Source organism: Entelurus aequoreus, linkage group LG05, assembly GCF_033978785.1.
Source record: "Entelurus aequoreus isolate RoL-2023_Sb linkage group LG05, RoL_Eaeq_v1.1, whole genome shotgun sequence".
Classification (NCBI taxonomy): domain Eukaryota; kingdom Metazoa; phylum Chordata; class Actinopteri; order Syngnathiformes; family Syngnathidae; genus Entelurus; species Entelurus aequoreus.
Window position 1 is genome coordinate 40,174,670 of NC_084735.1, and position 27,703 is coordinate 40,202,372.

Below are 27,703 nucleotides of genomic sequence, written 5' to 3' on the forward strand. Positions count from 1 at the left end.
CGTGTCTCTACGATATTGGTACTGGGAGTTAGAGGAAGTTGTGTCTGAGTTCACATTGTCATTATAGGGTATTGTGTGTATTGAGGCCAAAGAAGGTCTAATCGCAGTTTCGTTGTCATTTTTGGCACCGTAGCAGCATCAGTGCTGCGGGTCTTTGAAGGCTCGTAAAATCAAAACGGTAGCACTAAATAAAAATCCGTACACAACTTTTAATCAGAAGGGTTCAATCTCTCTCCTGTAGCATTTTGAAGCCGAAACGACAAACGCGCTCAGAGGAGATAATGTTTGATGTTTGGTGACCGTTTGGTACAAAAATGTTGTTTTGAAATGGAGATAACAAACTTCCTGTTGATTTTTGCTGAAGGATGTCAATGTATGAAATGTAGGTCTAGGCGAGACCTACATTAGAGGTATTGGTTTCATGTCTCTAAGACGTTCCTACCGGAAGTTATAAGCAGTTTTGTCTGAGTTTTCCTCAAAAAAGCAGATTTTTCTCAGTTTTATGTAAAAATTGCTCAAGGGCACAATTTTGATTTTCGGGGTTCGGTTATTTTTTGAGATCGCAATTTCTACCAGTCCCGATGTGTGTGAGAAGTTTGGTGAGTTTTGAAGTATTTTAAGGGGGTCAAATTAGAGGTCAAAGACGTAAAAAACAGTGTTTTTAGTACATTTTTGTCTTGAAGGGGAAATTGCCAACTTCCTGTTGGTTTTCGCCCGACGATGTAAAATTATGAGTTGTAAGTCTAGAGCAGACCTACATACAGGTTTTTGTTTCATGTCTCTACGACCTTCCTAGTGGGAGTTACAGGCAGTTTGTTTTTTTTTTTTCCTAGGGGGCGCTAGAGCTCAATTTTGTTTTTTGGGGTTAGGTTTTTATATTAAAGTCTGCTGGCACACTTTTTGGATGTGTGTAAAAAATTTGGTGAGTTTTGAAGTATGTTAAGGGGGGCGAAGTAGTGCGCAAAGCTGCGGAAGAAGAAAGAAAGAAAGAATAATAAAACCTTACAATAACAAGAGGTTCCTTTGTAACCAGTACAAAGGACTCCCTGAGGGAGTCCTTTGTACAGGGTACAGGGCGGACCCTAATTAAAGCTGCAAGCAGCATTGGTCGGGTCCGCCTTCTGGCAGGTGCTAGACCTAGGTGTCCAATACTTTAGTCCAGTGGTAGTCCTGAGTGAGACCTACATAGAGGTTTTTGTTTCGTGTCTCTACGATATTGGTACTGGGAGTTAGAGGAAGTTGTGTCTGAGTTCACATTGTCATTATAGGCTATTGTGTGTATTGAGGCCAAAGAAGGTCTAATCGCAGTTTCGTTGTCATTTTTGGCACCGTAGCAGCATCAGTGCTGCGGGTCTTTGAAGGCGCGTAAAATCAAAACGGTAGCACTAAATAAAAATCCGTACGCATCTTTTAATCAGAAGGGTTCAATCTCTCTCCTGTAGCAGTTTGAAGCCGAAACGACAAACGGGCTCAGAGGAGATAAAGTTTGATGTTTGGTGACCGTTTGGTACAAAAATGTTGTTTTGAAATGGAGATAACAAACTTCCTGTTGATTTTTGCTGAAGGGTGTCAATGTATGAAATGTAGGTCTAGACGAGACCTACATAGAGGTATTTGTTTCATGTCTCTACGACGTTCCTACCGGAAGTTATAAGCAGTTTTGTCTGAGTTTTCCTCTAAAAAGCAGTTTTTTGTCTGTTTTATAAAAAAATTGCTGTAGAGCACAATTTTCAGTTTCGGGGTTCGGTTTTTTTTTGAGATCACAGTTTCTACCAGTCCCAATGTGTGTGCGAAGTTTGGTGAGTTTTGAAGTATTTTAAGGGGGTCAAATTAGAGGTCAAAGACGTAAAAAGCAGTTTTTTTAGTACAAATTTGTCTTGAAGGGGAAATTGCCAACTTCCTGTTGGTTTTTGCCCGAGGATGTAAAATTATGAAATGTAGGTCTAAGTCTGACCTACATACAGGTTTTTGTTTCATGTCTCTACGACCTTCCTAGTGGGAGTTACAGGCAGTTTGGTTTTTTTTTTTCCTAGGGGGCGCTAGAGCGCAATTTTTATTTTTGGGGGTTGGTTTTGTTAATAACTTGCAATTTTCGCAGGTCCTGACTTGTGTGTCAAATTTGGTGAGTTTTGGAGCATGTTAAGTGGGTCAAATTAGCGTTCTTTGTGGGGTCGGTATAATAATAATAATTAAAGCTGCAAGCAGCATTGGTCGGGTCCGCCTTCTGGCAGGTGCTAGTCCTAGGTGTCCAATACTTTTGTCCAGTGGTAGTCCTGAGTGAGACCTACATAGAGGTTTTTGTTTCGTGTCTCTACGATATTGGTACTGGGAGTTAGAGGAAGTTGTGTCTGAGTTCACATTGTCATTATAGGCTATTGTGTGTATTGAGGCCAAAGAAGGTCTAATCGCAGTTTCGTTGTCATTTTTGACACCGTAGCAGCATCAGTGCTGCGGGTCTTTGAAGGCGCGTAAAATCTAAACGGTAGCACTAATCACCACTCTTTGGTGAACTTTTCATCAGAAGGGTTCAATCTCTCTCCTGTAGCAGTTTGAAGCCGAAACGACAAACGCGCTCAGAGGAGATAATGTTTGATGTTTGGTGACCGTTTGGTACAAAAATGTTGTTTTGAAATGGAGATTACAAACTTCCTGTTGATTTTCGCTGAAGGATGTCAATCTATGAAATGTAGGTCTAGACAAGACCTACATAGAGGTATTTGTTTCATGTCTCTACGACGTTCCTACCGGAAGTTATAAGCAGTTTTGTCTGAGTTTTCCTCTAAAAAGCAGTTTTTTCTCAGTTTTATGTAAAAATTGCTCAAGGGCACAATTTTGATTTTCGGGGTTCGGTTATTTTTTGAGATCGCAATTTCTACCAGTCCCGATGTGTGTGAGAAGTTTGGTGAGTTTTGAAGTATTTTAAGGGGGTCAAATTAGAGGTCAAAGACGTAAAAAACAGTGTTTTTAGTACATTTTTGTTTTGAAGGGGAAATTGCCAACTTCCTGTTGGTTTTCGCCCGACGATGTAAAATTATGAGTTGTAGGTCTTTAGCAGACCTACATACAGGTTTTTGTTTCATGTCTCTACGACCTTCCTAGTGGGAGTTACAGGCAGTTTTTTTTTTTTTTTTTCCTAGGGGGCGCTAGAGCGCAATTTTTATTTTTGGGGTTTGGCTTTGTTATTAACAAGCAATTTTCGCAGGTTCTGACTTGTGTGTCAAATTTGGTGAGTTTTGGAGCATGTTAAGTGGGTCAAATTGCTGTTCGAAGAGGCGGCCGGTATAATAATAATAATTAAAGCTGCAAGCAGCATTGGTCGGGTCCGCCTTCTGGCAGGTGCTAGTCCTAGGTGTCCAATACTTTAGTCCAGTGGTAGTCCTGAGTGAGACCTACATAGAGGTTTTTGTTTCGTGTCTCTACGATATTGGTACTGGGAGTTAGAGGAAGTTGTGTCTGAGTTCACATTGTCATTATAGGGTATTGTGTGTATTGAGGCCAAAGAAGGTCTAATCGCAGTTTCGTTGTCATTTTTGGCACCGTAGCAGCATCAGTGCTGCGGGTCTTTGAAGGCTCGTAAAATCAAAACGGTAGCACTAAATAAAAATCCGTACACAACTTTTAATCAGAAGGGTTCAATCTCTCTACTGTAGCAGTTTGAAGCCGAAACGACAAACGCGCTCAGAGGAGATAATGTTTGATGTTTGGTGACCGTTTGGTACAAAAATGTTGTTTTGAAATGGAGATAACAAACTTCCTGTTGATTTTTGCTGAAGGGTGTCAATGTATGAAATGTAGGTGTAAATGAGACCTACGTAGAGGTATTTTTTTCATGTCTCTACGACGTTCCTACCGGAAGTTACAAGCAGTTTTGTCAGATTTTTCCTCTGAGGAGCAGTTTTTTCTCTTTTTTTCCCAAAAATTATGTAGAGCACAATTTTGAGTTTTGGGATTCGGTTTTTTTTTTAGATCGCAGTTTCCCGCAGTCCCGATGTGTGTGCGAATTTTGGTGAGTTTTGAAGTATTTTAAGGGGGTCAAATTACAGCTCAAAAATCAAAAATGAGTGTTTTTAGTCATTTTTTGTCTTGAAGGGGAAATTGCCAACTTCCTGTTGGTTTTCGCCCGAAGAAGTAAAATTATGAATTGTAGGTCTAACTGAGACCTACATACAGGTTTTTGTTTCATGTCTCTACGACCTTCCTAGTGGGAGTTAGAGGCAGTTTTCTACCTAGGGGGCGCTAGAGTGCAATTGTGATTTTTTGGGTTTGGTTTTTTGACTAAAGTCTGCTGGCACACTTTTTGGATTTGTGTAAAAAATTTGGTGAGTTTTGAAGCATGTTAAGGGGGGCGTAGTAGTGCGCAAAGCTGCGGAAGAAGAAACAAAGAAGAAGAATAATAAAACATTACAATTTCAATAGGGTCCTTTCGTCCCATTGCAAAAGGACTCCCTTTGGGATTCCTTTTGAAAAGGTCCTGTGCGGACCCTAATAATTAAAGCTGCAAGCAGCATTGGTCGGGTCCGCCTTCTGGCAGGTGCTAGTCCTAGGTGTCCAATACTTTTGTCCAGTGGTAGTCCTGAGTGAGACCTACATAGAGGTTTTGGTTTCGTGTCTCTACGATATTGGTACTGGGAGTTAGAGGAAGTTGTGTCTGAGTTCACATTGTCATTATAGGCTATTGTGTGTATTGAGGCCAAAGAAGGTCTAATCGCAGTTTCGTTGTCATTTTTGGCACCGGAGCAGCATCAGTGCTGCGGGTCTTTGAAGGCTCGTAAAATCAAAACGGTAGCACTAAATAAAACGCCGTCGTCAACTTTTAATCAGAAGGGTTCAATCTCTCTCCTGTAGCAGTTTGAAGCCGAAACGACAAACGCGCTCAGAGGAGATAATGTTTGATGTTTGGTGACCGTTTGGTACAAAAATGTTGTTTTGAAGTGGAGATAACAAACTTCCTGTTGATTTTTGCTGAAGGGTGTCAATGTATGAAATGTAGGTCTAAATGAGACCTACGTAGAGGTATTTTTTTCATGTCTCTACGACGTTCCTACCGGAAGTTACAAGCAGTTTTGTCAGATTTTTCCTCTGAGGAGCAGTTTTTTGTCAGTTTTTTCCAAAAATTATGTAGAGCACAATTTTGAGTTTTGGGGTTTGGTTTTTTTTTTAGATCGCAGTTTCCACCAGTCCCGATGTGTGTGAGAAGTTTGGTGAGTTTTGAAGTATTTTAAGGGGGTCAAATTAGAGGTGAAAGACGTAAAAAACAGTGTTTTTAGTACATTTTTGTAAAAAATGGGAAATAGCCAACTCCCTGTTGATTTTCGCCCGAGGATATACAATTATGAGTTGTAGGTCTAGAGCAGACCTACATACAGGTTTTTGTTTCATGTCTCTACGACCTTCCTAGTGGGAGTTACAGGCAGTCTGTTTTTTTTTTTTCCTAGGGGGCGCTAGAGCTCAATTTTGTGTTTTGGGGTTAGGTTTTTATATTAAAGTCTGCTGGCACACTTTTTGGATGTGTGTAAAAAATTTGGTGAGTTTTGAAGCATGTTAAGGGGGGCGAAGTAGTGCGCAAAGCTGCGGAATAATAATAATAAAGAATAATAATAATAATAAAACCTTACAAATTCAATAGGGTCCTTTCGTCCCATTGCAAAAGGACTCCCTTTGGGATTCCTTTTGAAAAGGTCCTGTGCGGACCCTAATAATTAAAGCTGCAAGCAGCATTGGTCGGGTCCGCCTTCTGGCAGGTGCTAGTCCTAGGTGTCCAATACTTTTGTCCAGTGGTAGTCCTGAGTGAGACCTACATAGAGGTTTTTGTTTCGTGTCTCTACGATATTGGTACTGGGAGTTAGAGGAAGTTGTGTCTGAGTTCACATTGTCATTATAGGCTATTGTGTGTATTGAGGCCAAAGAAGGTCTAATCGCAGTTTCGTTGTCATTTTTGACACCGTAGCAGCATCAGTGCTGCGGGTCTTTGAAGGCGCGTAAAATCTAAACGGTAGCACTAATCACCACTCTTTGGTGAACTTTTCATCAGAAGGGTTCAATCTCTCTCCTGTAGCAGTTTGAAGCCGAAACGACAAACGCGCTCAGAGGAGATAATGTTTGATGTTTGGTGACCGTTTGGTACAAAAATGTTGTTTTGAAATGGAGATTACAAACTTCCTGTTGATTTTCGCTGAAGGATGTCAATCTATGAAATGTAGGTCTAGACAAGACCTACATAGAGGTATTTGTTTCATGTCTCTACGACGTTCCTACCGGAAGTTATAAGCAGTTTTGTCTGAGTTTTCCTCTAAAAAGCAGTTTTTTCTCAGTTTTATGTAAAAATTGCTCAAGGGCACAATTTTGATTTTCGGGGTTCGGTTATTTTTTGAGATCGCAATTTCTACCAGTCCCGATGTGTGTGAGAAGTTTGGTGAGTTTTGAAGTATTTTAAGGGGGTCAAATTAGAGGTCAAAGACGTAAAAAACAGTGTTTTTAGTACATTTTTGTCTTGAAGGGGAAATTGCCAACTTCCTGTTGGTTTTCGCCCGACGATGTAAAATTATGAGTTGTAGGTCTTTAGCAGACCTACATACAGGTTTTTGTTTCATGTCTCTACGACCTTCCTAGTGGGAGTTACAGGCAGTTTGTTTTTTTTTTTTCCTAGGGGGCGCTAGAGCGCAATTTTTATTTTTGGGGTTTGGTGTTGTTATTAACAAGCAATTTTCGCAGGTTCTGACTTGTGTGTCAAATTTGGTGCGTTTTGGAGCATGTTAAGTGGGTCAAATTGCTGTTCGAAGAGGCGGCCGGTATAATAATAATAATAATAATAAACATTACAATTTCAATAGGGTCCTTTCGTCCCATTGCAAAAGGACTCCCTTTGGGATTCCTTTTGAAAAGGTCCTGTGCGGACCCTAATTAAAGCTGCAAGCAGCATTGGTCGGGTCCGCCTTCTGGCAGGTGCTAGTCCTAGGTGTCCAATACTTTTGTCCAGTGGTAGTCCTGAGTGAGACCTACATAGAGGTTTTGGTTTCGTGTCTCTACGATATTGGTACTGGGAGTTAGAGGAAGTTGTGTCTGAGTTCACATTGTCATTATAGGCTATTGTGTGTATTGAGGCCAAAGAAGGTCTAATTGCATTTTCGTTGTCATTTTTGGCACCGTAGCAACTTTAGTGCTGCGGGTCTTTGAAGGCTCGTAAAATCAAAACGGTAGGACTAATCACCACTCGTTCGTCAACTTTTAATCAGAAGGGTTCAATGTCTCTCCTGTAGCAGTTTGAAGCCGAAACGACAAACGCGCTCAGAGGAGATAATGTTTGATGTTTGGTGACCGTTTTGTACAAAAATGTTGTTTTGAAGGAGGAATAGCAAACTTCCTGTTGATTTTTGCTGAAGGATGTCAATCTATGAAATGTAGGTCTAGGCAACACCTACATAGAGGTATTTTTTTCATGTCTCTACGACGTTCCTACCGGAAGTTACAAGCAGTTTTGTCAGATTTTTCCTCTGAGGAGCAGTTTTATCTCTTTTTTTCCCAAAAATTATGTAGAGCACAATTTAGAGTTTTGGGATTCGGTTTTTTTTTTAAATCACAGTTTCCACCAGTCCCAATGTGTGTGAGAAGTTTGGTGAGTTTTGAAGTATTTTAAGGGGGTCAAATTAGAGGTCAAAAATCAAAAATGAGTGTTTTTAGTCATTTTTTGTCTTGAAGGGGAAATTGCCAACTTCCTGTTGGTTTTCGCCCGAAGAAGTGAAATTATGAATTGTAGGTCTAACTGAGACCTACATACAGGTTTTTGTTTCATGTCTCTACGACCTTCCTAGTGGGAGTTAGAGGCATTTTTCTTCCTAGGGGGCGCTAGAGAGCAATGTTGATTTTTGGTATTTTTTTTTACCACTAAAGTGTGCTGTACCCGGGGTTTAATGTGTATGTCAAATTTGGTGAGTTTTGAAGCATGTTAAGGGGGGCGTAGTAGTGCGCAAAGCTGCGGAATAATAATAAAGAATAATAATAATAATAATAATTAAAGCTGCAAGCAGCATTGGTCGGGTCCGCCTTCTGGCAGGTGCTAGTCCTAGGTGTCCAATACTTTTGTCCAGTGGTAGTCCTGAGTGAGACCTACATAGAGGTTTTTGTTTCGTGTCTCTACGATATTCGTACTGGGAGTTAGAGGAAGTTGTGTCTGAGTTCACATTGTCATTATAGGCTATTGTGTGTATTGAGGCCAAAGAAGGTCTAATCGCAGTTTCGTTGTCATTTTTGGCACCGTAGCAACTTTAGTGCTGCGGGTCTTTGAAGGCTCGTAAAATCAAAACGGTAGCACTAATCTCAACGCCGTCGTCAACTTTTAATCAGAAGGGTTCAATCTCTCTCCTGTAGCAGTTTGAAGCCGAAACGACAAACGCGCTCAGAGGAGATAATGTTTGATGTTTGGTGACCGTTTGGTACAAAAATGTTGTTTTGAAATGGAGATTACAAACTTCCTGTTGATTATCGCTGAAGGATGTCAATCTATGAAATGTAGGTCTAGACAAGACCTACATAGAGGTATTTGTTTCATGTCTCTACGACGTTCCTACCGGACGTTATAAGCAGTTTTGTCTGAGTTGTCCTCTAAAAAGCAGTTTTTTGTCTGTTTTATAAAAAAATTGCTGTAGAGCACAATTTTGAGTTTTGTGATTCGGTTTTTTTTTTAGATCGCAGTTTCCACCAGTCCCGATGTGTGTGAGAAGTTTGGTGAGTTTTGAAGTATTTTAAGGGGGTCAAATTAGAGGTCAAAGATGTAAAAAGCAGTTTTTTTAGTACAAATTTGTCTTGAAGGGGAAATTGCCAACTTCCTGTTGGTTTTTGCCCGAGGATGTAAAATTATGAAATGTAGGTCTAAGTCTGACCTACATACAGGTTTTTGTTTCATGTCTCTACGACCTTCCTAGTGGGAGTTACAGGCAGTTTGGTTTTTTTTTTTCCTAGGGGGCGCTAGAGCGCAATTTTTATTTTTGGGGGTTGGTTTTGTTAATAACTTGCAATTTTCGCAGGTCCTGACTTCTGTGTCAAATTTGGTGAGTTTTGGAGCATGTTAAGTGGGTCAAATTAGCGTTCTTTGTGGGGTCGGTATAATAATAATAATAATAATAATAAACATTACAATAACAATAGGTTCCTTTGTAACCAGTACAAAGGACTCCCTGGGGGAGTCCTTTTTACAGGGTACATGCGGACCCTAATAAAACCTTACAATTTCAATAGGGTCCTTTCGTCCCATTGCAAAAGGACTCCCTTTGGGATTCCTTTTGAAAAGGTCCTGTGCGGACCCTAATAAACATTACAAATACAATAGGTTCCTTTGTAACCAGTACAAAGGACTCCCTGAGGGAGTCCTTTGTACAGGGTACAGGGCGGACCCTAATTAAAGCTGCAAGCAGCATTGGTCGGGTCCGCCTTCTGGCAGGTGCTAGACCTAGGTGTCCAATACTTTAGTCCAGTGGTAGTCCTGAGTGAGACCTACATAGAGGTTTTTGTTTCGTGTCTCTACGATATTGGTACTGGGAGTTAGAGGAAGTTGTGTCTGAGTTCACATTGTCATTATAGGCTATTGTGTGTATTGAGGCCAAAGAAGGTCTAATCGCAGTTTCGTTGTCATTTTTGGCACCGTAGCAGCATCAGTGCTGCGGGTCTTTGAAGGCGCGTAAAATCAAAACGGTAGCACTAAATAAAAATCCGTACGCATCTTTTAATCAGAAGGGTTCAATCTCTCTCCTGTAGCAGTTTGAAGCCGAAACGACAAACGGGCTCAGAGGAGATAAAGTTTGATGTTTGGTGACCGTTTGGTACAAAAATGTTGTTTTGAAATGGAGATAACAAACTTCCTGTTGATTTTTGCTGAAGGGTGTCAATGTATGAAATGTAGGTCTAGACGAGACCTACATAGAGGTATTTGTTTCATGTCTCTACGACGTTCCTACCGGAAGTTATAAGCAGTTTTGTCTGAGTTTTCCTCTAAAAAGCAGTTTTTTGTCTGTTTTATAAAAAAATTGCTGTAGAGCACAATTTTCAGTTTCGGGGTTCGGTTTTTTTTTGAGATCACAGTTTCTACCAGTCCCAATGTGTGTGCGAAGTTTGGTGAGTTTTGAAGTATTTTAAGGGGGTCAAATTAGAGGTCAAAGACGTAAAAAGCAGTTTTTTTAGTACAAATTTGTCTTGAAGGGGAAATTGCCAACTTCCTGTTGGTTTTTGCCCGAGGATGTAAAATTATGAAATGTAGGTCTAAGTCTGACCTACATACAGGTTTTTGTTTCATGTCTCTACGACCTTCCTAGTGGGAGTTACAGGCAGTTTGGTTTTTTTTTTTCCTAGGGGGCGCTAGAGCGCAATTTTTATTTTTGGGGGTTGGTTTTGTTAATAACTTGCAATTTTCGCAGGTCCTGACTTGTGTGTCAAATTTGGTGAGTTTTGGAGCATGTTAAGTGGGTCAAATTAGCGTTCTTTGTGGGGTCGGTATAATAATAATAATAATTAAAGCTGCAAGCAGCATTGGTCGGGTCCGCCTTTTGGCCGGTGCTAGTCCTAGGTGTCCAATACTTTTGTCCAGTGGTAGTCCTGAGTGAGACCTACATAGAGGTTTTTGTTTCGTGTCTCTACCATATTGGTACTGGGAGTTAGAGGAAGTTGTGTCTGAGTTCACATTGTCATTATAGGCTATTGTGTGTATTGAGGCCAAAGAAGGTCTAATCGCAGTTTCGTTGTCATTTTTGGCACCGTAGCAGCATCAGTGCTGCGGGTCTTTGAAGGCTCGTAAAATCAAAACGGTAGCACTAAATAAAAATCCGTACGCATCTTGTAATCAGAAGGGTTCAATCTCTCTCCTGTAGCATTTTGAAGCCGAAACGACAAACGCGCTCAGAGGAGATAATGTTTGATGTTTGGTGACCGTTTGGTACAAAAATGTTGTTTTGAAATGGAGATAACAAACTTCCTGTTGATTTTTGCTGAAGGGTGTCAATGTATGAAATGTAGGTCTAAATGAGACCTACGTAGAGGTATTATTTTCATGTCTCTACAACGTTCCTACCGGAAGTTACAAGCAGTTTTGTCAGATTTTTCCTCTGAGGAGCAGTTTTTTCTCTTTTTTTTCCAAAAATTATGTAGAGCACAATTTTGAGTTTTGGGATTTGGTTTTTTTTTTAGATCACAGTTTCCACCAGTCCCGATGTGTGTGCGAATTTTGGTGAGTTTTGAAGTATTTTAAGGGGGTCAAATTAGAGGTCAAAAATCAAAAAAGAGTGTTTTTAGTCATTTTTTGTCTTGAAGGGGAAATTGCCAACTTCCTGTTGGTTTTCGCCCGAAGAAGTGAAATTATGAATTGTAGGTCTAACTGAGACCTACATACAGGTTTTGGTTTCATGTCTCTACGACCTTCCTAGTGGGAGTTATAGGCAGTTTTCTACCTAGGGGGCGCTAGAGAGCAAGTGTATTTTTTTGGGTTTGGTTTTTTGACTAAAGTCTGCTGGCACACTTTTTGGATGTGTGTAAAAAATTTGGTGAGTTTTGAAGCATGTTAAGGGGGGCGTAGTAGTGCGCAAAGCTGCGGAAGAATAATAATAATAATAAAACCTTACAATTTCAATAGGGTCCTTTCGTCCCATTGCAAAAGGACTCCCTTTGGGATTCCTTTTGAAAAGGTCCTGTGCGGACCCTAATAATAATTAAAGCTGCAAGCAGCATTGGTCGGGTCCGCCTTCTGGCAGGTGCTAGTCCTAGGTGTCCAATACTTTTGTCCAGTGGTAGTCCTGAGTGAGACCTACATAGAGGTTTTTGTTTCGTGTCTCTACGATATTGGTACTGGGAGTTAGAGGAAGTTGTGTCTGTGTTTTTTTCCTAGGTGCTGCGGCACAGTGGTTGTTTTCTTTGAAGGTGCGTAAAATCACAGCAGCGGATCCATTTCACATTGTCATTATAGGCTATTGTGTGTATTGAGGCCAAAGAAGGTCTAATCGCAGTTTCGTTGTCATTTTTGGCACCGTAGCAGCATCAGTGCTGCGGGTCTTTGAAGGCTCGTAAAATCAAAACGGTAGCACTAAATAAAAATCCGTATAGAACTTTTAATCAGAAGGGTTCAATCTCTCTCCTGTAGCAGTTTGAAGCCGAAACGACAAACGCGCTCAGAGGAGATAATGTTTGATGTTTGGTGACCGTTTGGTACAAAAATGTTGTTTTGAAATGGAGATAACAAACTTCCTGTTGATTTTTGCTGAAGGGTGTCAATGTATGAAATGTAGGTCTAAATAAGACCTACGTAGAGGTATTTTTTTCATGTCTCTACGACGTTCCTACCGGAAGTTATAAGCAGTTTTGTCTGAGTTTTCCTCTAAAAAGCATTTTTTTCTCTGTTTTATTAAAAAATTGCTCTAGAGCACAATTTTGAGTTTCGGGGTTCGGTTTTTTTTTGAGATCGCAATTTCTACCATTCCCAATGTGTGTGCGAAGTTTGGTGAGTTTTGAAGTATTTTAAGGGGGTCAAATTAGAGGTCAAAGATGTAAAAAACAGTGTTTTTAGTACATTTTTGTCAAAAAAGGTAAATTGCCAATTTCCTGTTGATTTTCGCCCGAGAATGTGTCATTATGAGTTGTAGGTCTAGAGCAGACCTACATACAGGTTTTTGTTTCATGTCTCTACGACCTTCCTAGTGGGAGTTAGAGGCAGTCTGTTTTTTTTTTTTCCTAGGGGGCGCTAGAGCTCAATTTTGTGTTTTGGGGTTAGGTTTTTATATTAAAGTCTGCTGGCACACTTTTTGGATGTGTGTAAAAAATTTGGTGAGTTTTGAAGTATGTTAAGGGGGTCTAAGTAGTGCGCAAAGCTGCGGAATAATAATAATAATAATAAAGAATAATAAAACATTACAATAACAATAGGTTCCTTTGTAACCAGTACAAAGGACTCCCTGAGGGAGTCCTTTGTACAGGGTACAGGGCGGACCCTAATAAACATTACAAATACAATAGGTTCCTTTGTAACCAGTACAAAGGACTCCCTGAGGGAGTCCTTTGTACAGGGTACAGGGCGGACCCTAATAAACATTACAAATACAATAGGTTCCTTTGTAACCAGTACAAAGGACTCCCTGAGGGAGTCCTTTGTACAGGGTACAGGGCGGACCCTAATAAACATTACAATTTCAATAGGGTCCTTTCGTCCCATTGCAAAAGGACTCCCTTTGGGATTCCTTTTGAAAAGGTCCTGTGCGGACCCTAATAATTGATAAAGAATATGTGAGTGAGGTTGTGTGATCCATCCAATTTGAGAATTAGCTTTGATAATAATGATTGAGAGCCTCTGGCCCTCTGTGGATCATGGCCGCGGGGCCAATTTTGCCTGGCCCCTTGGGGCCTCTGTGGGTCGTGGCCGCGGGGCCAAGTTGGCCTGGCCCCTTGGGGCCTCTGACCCTCTATGGATCGGGGCCAAGTTGGCCTGACCCCTCGGGGCCTCTGGCCCTCTATGGATCGTGGCCGCGGGGCCAAGTTGACCTGGCCCCTTGGGGCCTCTGGCCTTCTGTGGCTCGCGGCCGCGGGGCCAAGTTGGCCTGGCCCTTTGGGGCCTCTGGCCTTCTGTGGGTCGTGGCCGCGGGGCCAAGTTGGCCTGGCCCCTTGGGGCCTCTGACCGTCTATGGATCGTGGCCGCGGGGCCAAGTTGACCTGGCCCCCTGGGGCCTCTGACCCTCTATGGATCGTGGCCGCGGGGCCAAGTTGGCCTGGCCCCTTGGGGCCTCTGACCGTCTATGGATCATGGCCGCGGGGCCATGTTGGCCTGGCCCCTTGGGGCCTCTGGCCCTCTGTGGGTCGCGGCCGCGGGGCCAAGTTGACCTGGCCCCTTGGGGCCTCTTACCCTCTATGGATCATGGCCGCGGGGCCAAGTTGGCCTGGCCCCTTGGGGCTTAAGATTATTATTTTTGCAAAAGTAGTTTTGCTTGGGTCGCGGCCGCGGGGCCAAGTTGGCCTGGCCCCTTGGGGCCTCTGGCCCCCTGGGCCTGGGCCCGGTAGGCCCGGTCATTAATCCACCTATGGATACGGACTCATTTGCCAGATCTGAAATAGCTTTGGGCCAAATATGTTCCAAAGCAGCAGAAAACAAGGTCACATACGGCCCAAATATGCGTTAACCAAATATTATATCCGGACCAGCTCTGGACCAGATGTGGTCCGAGTTATTACCAAAACTTTGTTTGGCATTGATCTGCATCATATTTTAATGTGTCTACACAGAAAATAAAGTTGGTCTCTTTAAAGTAATAATGACAATGCTTTCAATAGGGTTTTTTTTTTAACTATTTATTGATGGTAACAAAATGCACCATTACATTGCAAACAATTAGCAGCACACTGTATACAACATATCTAATAAAACAGAAGACTTCCATTAACATCATTATAGTTTAAACAGTAAACATCACTATTTAAGTAGTGTTTGTTTCTATTGTTTTATATATTCAGTAAAATTCTGTTCGCCTGAGCTTGGTTTGTGAAATGGCTTGCAAAATTAAACAATAATTGAACAAAATAAAAATAAACATGATAAACATTTTTTTAAATGTCCTTAAAAAAATCAAATCACAGAACCGTACAGCTCATGTTCAAGTGTCACAGACACAGAACAGTTTCCCCAAAAAATATATTTCCTTTTTTAACATAGATCTTACATGTTGTTAGGCAATCAACAATTAAATATTTGTTTTAATAATTACCTAAATGTCATTACTTATTATGGAAATTGAATACATAAATGAGTTATTAAATGTGTAATTTTTTCATATAATGTAAAAAATAATTCTTTATTAAATACATTATTTCATGATTTATTTAAGTATATCATGAATTTATATTATCCGTCAAACTCAGCCTCAAAATCAGTGGGCGGGTCCTAACACCTGATTGGTTACCCAGCGTGTTTGTGGAGGAGTACAGGTCGATGTCTTGGTCTGAAAATGCGGAAATAACTCAACTCTTCAATAAATTCCTCTCCTTAATAGTTACATGCTCTCAATCAGCAGGTCATTTTCCCTACATTTTGAACCCTGCGGCTTATAAGACGGAGCGGCTAATTTATAGATTTTTTATTTTTTTGCTAATGGCCCCAATATTGTGGTCCGGGTGGAAATCGGGAGAAATTCGGGAGAATGGTTGCCCCGGGAGATTTTCGGGAGGGGCACTGAAATTCGGGAGTCTCCCGGGAAAATCGGGAGGGTTGGCAAGTATGACTGGTTCATTAAATAGATAAATCAGGAAATTAATTTAATCATGAAATAATGTGATCAACAATTAACTAAATGATTAAATGTTAAAATGTAATGATTAAATGTTTGTTTACATTAAAAAACAAATCCCACATATATGTATCTAATTCCAATTATGATTTACGATAGTCAGACTAGTGTCATTGCTGTCGTAGGGGGGTAACCCTGTGACAAAGTCGAAAGCAATGCGTTCTCCGGAGTGAGTTGTCCCATCAAGGCGATCCGGGCTGGCGGGCTGCTTGAAGTGGAACGCCACTGTCGTCGATCCCTCCTTTCTTCCTGGAGGCGAATGTCAATCAGTGCTGCCAGTTCAATGAGGTTATTGATGTTTGTCGGCAGGGTCAACGTAATCATAAGATGGTGGATATCGGATGGTGGATATCGGATGGTGGATATCGTCAGCGAGCCCGAGGAAGAACGAGTCCAGGAGCGCCGTCGGACCCCAGTCACAGTCGGCAGCTATGGTGTGGAACTCAATGCCTTAGTCATCGACATGTCGAGTGCTTTGAAAAAGCTTGAACAGGGATCTCGCCGCCTCTCTGGCCGGAAGACCTCACTGGAATATTTGTCTCAGGGCCTTGGAGAACGAGACATAGGAGGAACTGGTGACGGTCCGTCAATTCCATTCCAGGCACCCGCTGGACCAGACAGGTGAGAAATCCCGAATGCCACATCAGCTCACTCTGAAGTAAAAACAGAGGAGTGTATTTCAAAATAAAGCTCGCATTTGGGTGCGAAACTGTCTCGCATCGTCCTTGTCGCCAGAGAACCGCACGGGTCGACAGCGGGTGTCTAGCTGGGGAGGTTGGGATAGGCAGGAAGGCACTTGCGCAGGTTCAGACCCGGTACTAGTGGCCACTAGTGTGTTGTGGCGCTCAGTCATAGCGTCCTGACGTTCAAACAGGCTCTGTAGGCCCCTGCCGACAGCTGGTCCTCTTGTTGGTTTATACGTTGCGCTTGGCAGTGCAACGCTGACCTCAAGGATATCGTCTCTGCTGGATCTATTCAAATGGCCGGATCTTTTCTGTTAAGGTTGTGAGGTGCAGAGGCAAAAGCCAGCATACAGTTTATCTACCTCTTTATTGTCGAGGTCAAAAATTACAACAGGTTCTAACAAAAAAAGGGATAGTGGCAAAAAACTAGCGCACCATGGAAAAAGGTAGGAAACCAAACAAACAACAAACTAGGACACTAGGCAAAAAGCTAAGAAGTAAACTAGAGCAGACCTCGAGAGCCGGAGAGTAGCATGGAAGTCGTCTTGGAAGAGCTGTGAGCGTGGCAAAGTCAGCATGGCAAACAAAAGATCCAGCGACACACAGCCGAACTGGATCAGTTAAATAGTGGCCCACTAATTGGGGTCAGGTGTGCCCTGAGGCCTAGAGCCTGCAGCACGCCACACTGTGAGTAGAGAGTGAGGACCATGTGCAAGAGCATGCAACTTTACTCAGAGACATGAAAATGCAACAATTTGGTGCATTTGCAAATTTCTAAAATTCTGCACAAAGCAAATTGTAACCTGCTACCAAACAATGTACAACAATTATTCTTAGCAAAAGAGAAGAAGTATAATCCTAGAGACTTAATACATTTGCATGCACATACAACACTTAAGACCTTTAGTGCATCACTATGTGGAATTAAACGATGTAATGAATTAAGCAAATACATCTAACAATGTACTAAGATGATTCAGCTTAAACGGCTATTCAAACTTGAAGTGTTTACAAAATACAAGGAAGAAGAATTGCGACAAAATTATTGAATTTATTGAAAACGAGATATCTAATTGAAAGTGTTGTTTGCAACGTCCTCACAGTAATATTTTTAAAGCAAAATATATAACAAGAACACTAGCAGCTAGCTAGTACTGTCATATTTAGAAATCCTTATTGTAAATTGTATTAGAAATTGAGAACAAGAAGTAAATATATAATGACGAACATGGTGCAAACCCAGCTACCCACCGCATTCAGGCAGCCTCTCCTCGGTGAGTCAGAAAGGGCTAAAGCTATAACAAGTGCCATTAGTGTTTTTATAGCAGTAGATTTAAGACCATATTCAGTGGTGGAAAACACTGGCTTTAAAGGCCTACTGAAACCCACTACTACCGACCACGCAGTCTGATAGTTTATATATCAATGATGAAATCTTAACATTATAACACATGCCAATACGGCCGGGTTAACTTATAAAGTGACATTTTAAATTTGCCGCTAAACTTCCGGTTCGAAACGCCTCTGAGGATGACGTATGCGCGTGACGTAGCCCGACGAACACGGGTATGCCTTCCACATTGAAGCCGGTACGAAAAAGCTCTGTTTTCATTTCATAATTCCACAGTATTCTGGACATCTGTGTTCGTGAATCTGTTTCAATCATGTTCATTGCATTATGGAGAAGGAAGCCAAGCAAGCAAAGAAGAAAGTTGTCGGTGCGAAATGGACGTATTTTTCGAACGTAGTCAGCCACAACAGTACACAGCCGGCGCTTCTTTGTTTACATTCCCGAAAGATGCAGTCAAGATGGAAGAACTCGGATAACAGAGACTCTAACCAGGAGGACTTTTGATTTGGATACACAGACGCCTGTAGAGAACTGGGACAACACAGACTCTTACCAGGATTACTTTGATTTGGATGACAAAGACGCAGACGTGCTACTGTGAGTATGCAGCTTTGGCTTTTTTTTGCGTATGTACGTAACTTTTTTAAAATATATAAGCTTTATGAACCTTGGGTTAGGTGAACGGTCTTTTGGGCTGAGTGATTGTGTGTGTTGATCATGTGTTTGAATTGTATTGGCGTGTTCTATGGAGCTAGGAGCTAGCAGAGGAGCTAGGAGCTAGCATAACACGTACCGTACCGTAAGTGCGCGTCACGTACGTAACTTTTTAAAAATATATAAGCTTTATGAACCTTGGGTTAGGTGAACGGTCTTTTGGGCTGAGTGATTGTGTGTGTTGATCGGGTGTTTGAATTGTATTGGCGTGTTCTATGGAGCTAGGAGCTAGCAGAGGAGCTAGGAGCTAGCATAACAAACACGCAGGTGTTATTATGCAGGATTAATTTGTGGCATATTAAATATAAGCCTGGTTGTGTTGTGGCTAATAGAGTATATATATGTCTTGTGTTTATTTACTGTTGTAGTCATTCCCAGCTGAATATCAGGTACCGTGAGTATGCAGCCTTGGCTGCTAAACATTCGATAACTTGACCGTATGTGCGCGTCACGTACGTAACTTTTTAAAAATATATAAGCTTTATGAACCTTGGGTTAGGTAAACGGTCTTTTGGGCTGAGTGATTGTGTGTGTTGATCAGGTGTTTGAATTGTATTGGCGTGTTCTATGGAGCTAGGAGCTAGCAGAGGAGCTAGGAGCTAGCATAACAAACACGCAGGTGTTTTTATGCAGGATTAATTTGTGGCATATTAAATATAAGCCTGGTTGTGTTGTGGCTAATAGAGTATATATATGTCTTGTGTTTATTTACTGTTGTAGTCATTCCCAGCTGAATATCAGGTCACCCCCGGCTCTCACAGCATCTTCCCTATCTGAATAGCTTCAACTCCCCACTAGTCCTTCACTTGCACTTTACTCATCCACAAATCTTTCATCCTCGCTCAAATTAATGGGGAAATTGTCGCTTTCTCGGTCCGAATCTCTCTCACTTCATGCGGCCATCATTGTAAACAATAGGGAACTTTGCGTATATGTTCAACTGACTACGTCACGCTACTTCCGGTAGGTGCAAGCCTTTTTTTTATCAGATACCAAAAGTTGCAATCTTTATCGTCGTTGTTCTATACTAAATCCTTTCAGCAAAAATATGGCAATATCGCGAAATGATCAAGTATGACACATAGAATAGATCTGCTATCCCCGTTTAAATAAAAAAAATTCATTTCAGTAGGCCTTTAAACACATGATGAAGGTAATTGAGCCACGATATCAAGTACCTTCTCGCCCACATGTCAGCCAGAAAATCATACCGGGCCTTTATGAGAAAACTAAATCTGCTGTTATCCAGGATCTGTCATCTGCATCAGGCTTTGCACTCACAACAGATGGATGGACATCCAGAGCTACAGAGAGCTACATAACTGTGAGTGCCCATCACATGGCTCCTGACTGGACTTTTGCAAGCCATGTTCTGCAAACTAGGGCCATTTATGAACAACACACCAGCGCAAATCTAGCAGAGGGACTTAAGGAGACTGTGTTGGAGTGGAAGCTAGAGAGGCCAGGAACAACAATTACTGTCACAACAGACAATGCCAGAAATATTGTAAATGCGGTGAAAGAAGCTGGTCTTGGCCCCCAAATTGGATGTTTCGCTCACACAATAAATTTAGCTGCACAGAAAGCAACAGGTCTCAACCAAGCAGCAAGCACCAGTGTTTTCAGCACTGACAGAAAAGGCCCTCAAGAAAAACAAAGATATAACCACACTGTCTGACCAGGATGTGAGGATGGCAGAGGAGATAGTTGAGGTCCTGAAACCGCTTAAGAAAATCATCACACTGATTAGTACTGAAGCCGCACCTTCAGCATCCATGATCCTGCCCCTCAAAACCACAGTACTGAACTCTATGGAACCCAGTGAAGAAGACAGTCCAACTGTTCGTCAAATCAAGGCTGCCATCAGAGACAACCTCGAGGGCCGATACTCTGACTGTGAAGACTTCCTCCACAAATGCACAGCCTTTGACCCCAGGTTCAAGACCCTACCTCATGTGGATGATGCCTATCGTGACAAAATCTACACTTGCCTCATCACAGAGCTAGTGACAATGGAAGAAAATGTATTATGTTTTTTATTTGTAGAAAATGACTTTTTTAATTTAAACAAATAAACTTGTGTTAATAATAGTACTCATAAAACATTCATACATTTTTGTGTCATTTTATTTGCAGAGTGAGGAGGCCACAGGGACATCAGCAGCCAGTTCATCCTCAGGACCAGGACTCTCAGGGGAATCTGAATCATCTCCACCTGTCAAGAAGTCTGCAATGACTGAACTGTTTGGTGAGCTCTTCACGACTCAGGTGAGAGACAAGCCTACTTTGCAGCTGGTGAAAGAAGACATTGTCTCATACAAGGCAGTCTCAGGCATTAAACTAGATTCTGACACACTTCTATGGTGGAAGAACAATGAGACCATATATCCTCTTGCTGCCAAGTTAGCCAGGCACTACCTCGCCATACCTGCTACCTCCGTGCCCAGCGAAAGGGTATTTTCCACAGCTGGAGACATTGTAACTGCAAGCAGGTCTGCTCTTTCTGCAGAAAATGTGGATAAACTGATTTTTCTGGCAAAAAATATGAAGACTGAGTGAAAGTCACCAGGGTTAAAGGCTGGTGACTTTATTTATATATATATATATATATATATATATATATATATATATATATATATATATATATATATATATATATATATATATATATATATATATATATATATATATATATATATATATATATATATATATATATATATATATATATATATATATATATATATATATATATATATATCTGAGCAACACCTTCAAGCAGTTTAATGTTGCACTTTATATGTAGAAATGTTGCACTTTATATGTAGAAAGTTTGTGTTAAGAAACCAGTTCTGAGCCTTATCTTATTAAGTTTTATTTTGTTTTAATTTTATATACAGTATGTTGACCACATTAACCCTGACAATGGACCCTGTGTGTATTTGTATGTTATTGTTATGATTAGCATTCATGACTGCCTGCTGTTGCACTGAACAGCCTACAGAGCTATTTCTAGTTTTGGGCAGAATTTTTATAGTGTTCCCAGTGTTAAAAGGCCATTATTTACAAATTTGGTAAATAAATAACCAGAACATTTATATTTTGTTGTTTTCCTACTGTTACCGAAAATGAACCGAACCGTGACCTCTAAACCGAGGTACGTACCGAACCGACATTTTTGTGTACTGTTACACCCCTGTATGATACACATTAACACTATATATTTGTAACAATACGATAATTAATTGACAATATGCAGAAAACATTGTATATTGCAAATATATTTCAAATGTTAACTAATGCTGCAATAATGCTTTACATTTCAGCTCTGAAAGCATTGCTATCTTGTGTCCAATATCATTTAAACCAGGGGTCTCAAACATGCGGCCCGCGGGCCAATTGCGGCCCACGAGACGTTGTTGTGCAGCCCCCACCTTAATATGACAGTTTAATGTTAGAGCGGCCCGCGAGTTTTAAATGAATGGCGCTTGACAGCGTTGTGTGCGGAGCTGAAGTAAACTAACAATCACAGTGTGGTTTAAGGCTCTCGATCTACAATATCGAAGGCGTGCCATGATGGCACTGCCTTTAGTGTCCTCTAGAAACTGTCACCGCATCTTCTTTTTCTCCATACTAGCAGCGTGCCAGCCCAGACACATGTTGTATGAGGCTTCTGCAGACACACGCAAGTTATTGCAAGACATACTTGAGGAACAGCCCTACATGTCACACTGAGGGTGGTCATATTTTATTTTATTTATTTTTTAACACTGTTCCAAATATGCGCCACACTGTGAACCCACACCAAACAAGAATGACAAACACATTTCAGGAGAACATCCGCACCGTAACACAACATATACACAGCAGAACAAATACCCAGAATCCTTTGCAGCCCTAACTCTTCCTGGCTACAATAACACCCCCGCTACCCCCAACCCCGCCTCCTCCCAACCCCCCCCCCCCCCATCTCCCGAATTCGGAGGTCTCAAGGTTGGCAAGTATGCATTGACGTCACTTGCGTGATGCAAGCAGAGAAACATTTTGCCGCTTTTCCACGACACCCGCACACGCTCTTCCTCCCTCCCTCGCTCCCTCCCTCCCTCACTCGCCCGCCTGCTCGCTCCCGCCCCCGTTGTAAACAGGACCAAGCGACAATACAAAAGTGTGGTGCACTGGACCCCAGCGCTGACACTACGACAGAGAGTCGCTGGGCAAATCAGACGTGTAACACGTTAGTGGTGATGTTAGCCCGTTCGGGGCTAATTGTGCTACCGTAACTGTAAAATCCACGGCGTCCTTGAATACTGATGTTGGAAATGACCTTTTCTTCTATGCTCTTCATTCTCAGAAGTGATGACAAACATTTTTTGTAAATTTGCTGGTAATGTTTTACTTTTAGCCTTACACATGACACACAATGTCTGTAACTTTACTAGCTCCTGTAATTCCAATAAACCCGAATTAATAAATAATATGTTAGTGTGTTCTAAGTAATCTACTTTATGAATAATCCTTATAGCTCTTTTCTGTAGTTGATACAGAGAAAGTTGCGGAGGCAACAAGATTTCGTCAAGAAAGCAAGCGAAAAGAGCAATGCAGCAGTCAAAGCTAGCTACATGGTGAGTGAGAAGGTTGCTAGGGCGGGAAAGCCATTCAAAGAAGGTGAATTCATTAAAAAGTGCATGTTAGATTTTTTTTAAGAAATCTTTTCTTGCGGCCCAGCCTCACCCAGTTTCTGCATCCAGTGGCCCCCAGGTAAATTGAGTTTGAGACCCCTGATTTAAACCAAGTCATGCTTAAGGTCGCTTCTTTTTCGTTTTGATTCTTGATACTTTCAATTATTTGGCACATTTAAAAGCGTGTTCAGAGGGGGTTCAGGGTACAATTTTTGATTTTATTTTTTTTTTAGTACAGTGTAGGATTGATTAAAAATGGCAGTAATGGGTATAGGTTGCTTTACCCACATGCAGTGTTGGGTTAGTTACTGAAAACCAGTAACTAGTTACAGTTACTAGTTACTTTATTTCAAAAGTAACTCAGTTATTAACTCAGTTACTTACACCAAAAAGTAATGCATTACTGTGAAAAGTAACTATTTAGTTACTTCTTTTTTTTTTTTTAAAGCTCCCATTAATGCCCTTTTAGTCTTCATTTCAGTACTGTTATTGCACTGGAGAATAATACAATCTGTTGACCAACATGACATGCATTTGTATCTTCCTTTTAACGTAATTAATGAAAAACAGTGCAACATAAAAAGGCATTTATCCTTTATTTAAACTTGGACCGATGACCATTAATAAAAACAACTGAAAGTGCAACATAAGAAGGCACATCATCTTCCTTGAACCATAGATAGTGAAATAAAGCCTGACATCTGGAGTCATGCTGCTGTCTTCCACACTTGGAGTCATGGACTGTAGAATCCTTGTTTTCAGTGGCAGGATCATTGACACAGATGGTGAAGTTTCAGTGCTCAGTAGAGATGTAACACTTTTGAGGGGTTTAAGCACCTTGAGGACCTCCTCTGCCACTCTCACATCATCAGACAGGTTGATGATGTCTTTGACATTTGTCTGCAGGGTGTTGTGGGTCAATGCAGAGTATATAGCTGCCTGCTGCTCCAACATATCATAAGTGGAGTTCCACCTCGTTGGGACATCATGTATGAGCTTTATGAGTAGGCAGCTTTAGCATTTCTTGCTTTGTCTTAAGCACATGAGCAGCTGTTGTGCTTGGGTGGAAGTAGGAAACCTCCTTCCTGATCCTCCCAAGGAGGCGCTCCATCCTATTGACTGAGATGTGATGCCAAATTCCCTACATGCACTACCTGTGGTCCCAGTCCTGCCTCATTCACTGCAATTATTTGATTTTTGGCATTATCACGTGACTTGGATATCTTTATCCTCCATTCCTCCACTGCTTGTGTCAGTACCTGCGCAAGGTGACTCTCGTGGAGGGGGCGTGTCTTCTCATCTGCCAGTCTGCTGTGATGAAGTGAGCGCTTATCGTCACATAGTTCCCCTGGACGTCCACCTGGACGTCCAGGTGGACGTTCCCCAGGACATCCACCCTTCTGTCATGAGCGCAACAGATGATGCTCGGGATAGTTTATCATCCACAACTTTTTTCTTCTCCTGCTCATAAAGATCTGGCAAAATATTATCGCTGAAGTGGGTGCACGACGGGATGTCGTAACGTGGCTCAAGCACGTTTAGCATGTGTTTAAAAGCCTTGTTTTGCACAACGTAGTCTGCACCTATAAATACACCGATTAAATGGCGCGGGGCGTTCAAGCTCCTCCGTTACTCCGCTCGCCATGACCACGCTGTGTGTGGACTGAACATGCGGACACCACACACACGCCTCTTTTTTTCTCTCCGGCTTGTGACAGAGGAAGATTCAGAAGAAAGACACTGCAGCGCTTCTGTTTCTAGCCGATACTACATAAAAAATAACGTAAAGTAACGCAGTAACGCATCATGTAGTAATGGTAACTGAGTTACTGAATATAAAAAAATAACGCGTTAGATTACTAGTTACAGCCGAAACTAACGGCGTTACACTAATGCGTTACTTTGTAACGCGTTAGTCCCAACACTGCCCACATGTATACATTTTTTTTTTTTTTTTAAACCTCCGCAGTAGGTTTAAGTGTCAACATTGTTAACAAGTATGAAGCTGCACCAATTTATTATTCTATGCTGTAGTTTAAATGTTTATTGTATGCTGAACATCTGGTCTGCAGCAGAATGTGGTGCTCTGTTAGAAATAAACCGCTCAAAACTGTTTGGTCAGGGAAATGGATGCTGATATATCTGTTTACAATACAGTATTTGAGAAAAATGAGTTGGTCAAATCATGCAGTGGGTGAAATATAATCTCTGAATCATTTACATCTTAATATTGGTAGCTTTTTGGAGGAAGAGATAAATGACAGGGCAGTAATTACCATAATAACATTTTTAAATCCATGTATCTAAACTAAGGCAATTTGACTCATGATGATTGCTCCTAAAGTTGTACTAGTACAACGTTATACCACTTGTTTATTTCCTTGGTGTTATAAGGCGTGTATGAGCACTTTTTTTTTATTTTTTAGAAATTATAGTAATACAGTAAAATGATATGGGACTAATGTGAGAGACAATTACTGCCAGAGTCAATTCATAAGTTTGATTGCAGAAATGTATTGATTTAAACATTCAACCCACATTTTATTAGCCCGCAGGTAAATGTAAAAGATTGATTTAATTTTGGTGCAATCCTGCTAAAACTATGCACAAAAGCAATTAAAAATAATCTCTTATGTTTTGATTATAATTAACATTTAAGTGTATTCAAATGCAAAGTAATATTCATTTAATGGCTTTATAGATTTATATTTTTTATAACCAGGCATTCTCTGTTAGACCATTAGTATTATGTACTAAAATCTAAGATATGCTTTTTGAAATGAGAAACATTATCTGCTACTTCAGCTTTTGTTGGTAGGTCCCTCCAGACGTCCGACATTATGCATCCGCTTTAAACGCTCGCCTATCACAGATGTACTGCCATAAAAACAAGGTTTGCTTTGCAAAATGAGCAAAATATTCATGTTTTTAACAAGAATAAGTGGAAATGTTCTCACACTTTACATGTTATCACTGGCGACGGTTTTTGCAAGTGGCGGTGTGGACTCACTTCCGCCCGGAAAAACATGAGTGATCACGTCACGACTATTGTCGACAAATGTACATGTCGGCAACAAATTTTATGGTCATTATATCGTTGCAGCCCTAAAACGAATACAATTTAACTTAACAATATCTCCTACTCTTGGTGATTGGCAGAGATAAAAACAATACTCCACCACTTTCAAAGCCTGTTAAAAAAGAACACAAACATGTGACAAGTATATTGAATTAACGATTGAAACGCAACAAGTCCCTTCAGATCCCTGGGTATCTCTGGCTGTGCGGATCAAGCCATATGTTGCTTTACAAATAAACAGTTTCATATGCTTAGACATTGTATACACAAGAAATCATATAAGCATTTCATTGTTAACACTCGTGGGGGTTTGTTGGTATGCTCTTGCACTGGATAGCCTGACTGATGAGCTAATGAACATGTACAGTACATTATCTGCTACTTCTAAAGGCAGCCCACTCATGTATTGAAGGTCATACTTCTACACAGAGTTATCAAGACAGGTTTAGCCACATGATCTCTTTCTACTGTGTATCCAGAAAAAAACCCTACACAATTCGAACTGTAGCCTCTTTAATCGGGGTTGGTAAATTTGGCTGAGTTCCGATTATCAAAGAATTAAAAAATAAATATGAAAATGTTCCTTACATAGCATGTGTAAAACTTATATATTCGTACTTCTTTATGTAACCTATATTGTGCTCCGGACCACAGCAAGGATGGTGTTAAAGACAGGAGGCTAAGACCCATGGGTGCTGCCATATGTTGCTCGCACATCTCATAAAGTGTCTGGGAGTAAAGTTGCTCACTTCCCAACATCTGCTCTGTGGTAGCGTTAATTCCGCCTGGGAGAGCTGTTTTTTTTGTTTTTAGTTTTTCTCAGACTTAGTATTTATTTGAATACATAAAGTTGGATAGATTTGCCCTACTTAGAATAAAGACTCAAACACAAACTGGCCGTTATCGTTTCTTTTGACTCTCTCATTCTCACAAGCTGAATGAGATGTCAAAGCCTCAGTGTTTCCCATAGATTGGCAATATTTGTGATGCCTGTGGCGCGGCCAACATGACATTGTATAATTTGCATAATTGGATATGGAGCATATATTTCTTTTAAATAATAATTTAAAAAAATGATACATATATTGTTAGGAATCGGTGAGGTGGATCCCAAGAATGCAGAGACGAATTTGTGTTTACCATTGTTCTTCCTTTTATTAGGCGGAAGCACAAGGTAGCAAAACAAAGGCGATGGTGGAAAACACAAAACACACCATGTAAAAAACTACTAAGAGAAAAAAAACACACAAAACTAAAAGCGCTAGAAAAGGCTAGGAAAAATATACTTCATGAAAGAAGTAAATAGACTAGGTCCAAAATAAAACGCTAGACAAGGCTAGGAATAATACGGGCCAACCTGAGATGAAAAGTACGCGATGAACTAGTGAGTTCTCGTGGCATGACCAACAGGTTGCAAGCAATGGCAAAGTTCCGGCGCTCACCGGTTGTCAGCAGCCTGGTTAAATAAGCTGTTTCTAATTACTGTCAGGTGTGTGCTGCTGCCTTGCGTCAGCTGCACTCCATACTGTGAACGAGAGAGAGAGTGAACATGGAGTGCAGACAACAGAAATGAGCAAGGACATTACAGATTACCACAGTACCCCCCCCCTCAACGGACGCCTCCTGGCGGCCTACCTGGTCTGTCTGGGAATCGAACGTAAAATTCCTTGATCAAGTCCTTGTCAATTATAAGCGATCTAGAAATCCATGACCGTTCCTCCGGGCCGTACCCCTCCCAGTCCACCAGGTATTGGAAACCCCTGCCCCTTCTTCTCACATCCAAGATGGTGTTTACTGTAAATGCTGGGTGACCATCAACCAGCCTGGGTGGAGGAGGTGGTACCTCAGGAGGACTGAGCGGGCTGGATGAGACAGGCTTGATGCGGGACACGTGAAAA